Here is a 2569-nt window from a genome sequence, read left to right as displayed (position 1 = left end):
GACACACGCTGTGATTGCTGCCAAAAGACTCACTCACCTTTCCCTGAGGATTCACTGCAGCCCGGTTCCTCCAAGCCGAGGGAGAGACTCCCAGCGTGCCTGAGTGTGCGTGAGTGTGTGCATGCGTGCGTGCGTGTGTGCTGGCCGGCAGGACTGTGTGAGGCAATGGGCAGAATAAAGGCAATAAGAATTTTACCAGAGTTTCCTTTGCTCGATCGCGCTCTCTCTGGATGGGCCCAGCTGCCTGTGGCTTCGCTGCCCACCAGGGTCCTTCTCCTTCTCCTGGCCAGCCCCAGGCAGGCTCTATGCCCCTTTCCGCTCCCCCCTGCTCTTGCTGTCCCATACTTGGGTAGTCACACAGGGTCAGGCCAGGCAGTGATGCTGAACCCACCCTGCAGTGTCTGGGGTGCCAATGTGCTCCCCCATGGAGGCGCACAGAGTATGAGTCCCAGGGCAGAGCTGGTGGTGAAGTTCCATCTAATGCACTCATTGCGTATGGTTTTTGCCCACAGTCCGCTCCTCAAGTCAAGCTCAAACTGTGGGAACCAAGTCCAGTGTGTGAAAAACAAGCAGGGAGCAGCTGTGCTCACTGCCTGTCCCAGAGCTGGAGGGTCCCTGCAGCCCCTGGGCCTCTCCCCAGAGCCCATTCCATTCCTCTGCTCTCCCCAGGCAGCCCAGCCCTGGGCAGGAGTGTTGCAACAGCCACCAGCACCTCTGAATGACCATCCTTGCTTCTCTGTCCACAAAATGGCAGCTGCTGAGCCAGGTAGAAGCACACCAAGGCAGCTGGCCCAGCTGTGAGCAGCAGGGTAACCCCTTCTCTCAGGGGCTGCTGTCCCTGGCAGCACAGGGTCACAGGTCCCCCATGCCCTCAGCCCAGGGGGGATTGCTCCTTAGTAGCTAAATGGTTCCCCCAGCTGCTCATGCTGGAGGGCTTCAGGTCCTAACACCTCTTGCCTGATGTACATCTTGCTGGCAACAGCCTGCTTTTCTGGTGGTGCAGAGGAGCACGCGGGTGCCCCCCAAAATGAGGGGTGCACCCCTGTGCTCCCTCTGTGCCCAACCCCTCTCCTCTCCCCAGGCTGACCAGGCAGGTCCTATTTTTCTCCTTTCCTTGAAACTCTCCTGCCCTTGGGTTTCTCATTAATCCTGTCCTGTTCCCCAGGGAACAGTAAACAAGGCCAGGAGGCCAGCTGGCAGCAGGTTCTGTGCCAGGGAATGGGCTCCCTGCATCCCACCATCCCTCCTGTGCAGGATGTGCCAGGGATGCTGGCTGCTGGGGACACTGCAGATCCGTTTCTCCGGGGTTTCCTAGCCCTGCATCCCTTGGCTCGCTCCCCATCCTCCTGCTTCCCGGCCCCCACTATGGTGGGACCCCAAATGGCAGCATTGGGTGGACTTCACCCTTCTCCCAGGTCAGGCAAAGCAACCTGGCACTGGGAGGCTTTTAAGGGCAAGTGGTGAAATAGATGTCAGAGCCTATTTCGGGCTTTCTAACCTCCTCCAGCCCCCCTGGCTGGAAGCACCACAGGGGTCAGGGGATGGCCCTGCAGGCCTTGCTCCCCTAACCCCCTGCTGCTGCAAGGTTTGGGGTCCCACTAGCCCCAGTGCATCCCAAACATCCCTACCTCCTCCATCCCAGCCTGCCTTTGCTTTGGAGGGGCAGGAGTCTGCTCATTTTAAGCATCAAACCCACAACAAACCCCTTCCCCCAGCCTTCTCCATGCACACCCTGCTCCTGTGGGGTAGGACTCAGGGTCCCTGCAGCCATCCCCGAGTCTTCCCCCAGCCTCAGCGCCCGTGCTGGACGGTTCGCACCCAGGGCTGCAGCCAGCGGTTCCTCACATGCTGTGCCTGCTGCCTCCCTTTCCACACAGATACCTGCAGGGGGAAAGCTGTGTTCAACGGTGAAGGAAAAGCAACAGCAAAAAACAGCAGCAAGGGAAATTAATGCGAGCGTGCGTTTGTAAAAATATTTTTTAATGGAAAGACTTTTTTTCAATTAAATTATTTAAGGAATTTTATGGAGGTCTGCGTTGCCTGCATGGTTCCTGGGGGGCTCTGGGTCGCGGGGAACTCTGCGCTAGTGGGGGTGCGGGCATGTTTGCGCACTTGTGTGTGTAAAAGCGGGTCCGTGGCAGCAAGCAGGAGGCACTTAGCCCCATGAGGGTGGAAACCGCCCCCCCACTTCAACCTCTGGGGGCTGAGGAGAGCCCTCGGGTGCTACAGCAGGGATCCCGGGGCAGTGGGGATGGGGACAGCATGGGGTGTTCCTTGGGGAGCATGCTGGCCAGGCTGGGACGGGAGGGAAGGCTGCACCCTGCCTGTGCTCTGCCTGTGCCCTACGCTTCCCCCCTCCCGTGCTCCGCTTCCCCCCTCCCAACCAGCGCAAAAGAGCCTTTTGTGCTGCTGGGTTTTTTTCCCCCCTTTTAATTCCTAACCAGGAGATTAAGGGAAGACAAAGGCTACGATTGTTCCCGCTCTGAAGAGAGCTGGAAAGTTCGGAGAGGGGGGATCGTCCCTTTCCAGACAGGCCCAGAGGAGGGGGATGTGCGCCCCAGGTGGAGAC

This window comes from Nestor notabilis, unplaced genomic scaffold (assembly GCF_000696875.1).
Source record: "Nestor notabilis isolate BGI_N333 unplaced genomic scaffold, ASM69687v1 scaffold19186, whole genome shotgun sequence".
Lineage (NCBI taxonomy): Eukaryota > Metazoa > Chordata > Aves > Psittaciformes > Psittacidae > Nestor > Nestor notabilis.
Note: the sequence above shows the minus strand (reverse complement) of the source record.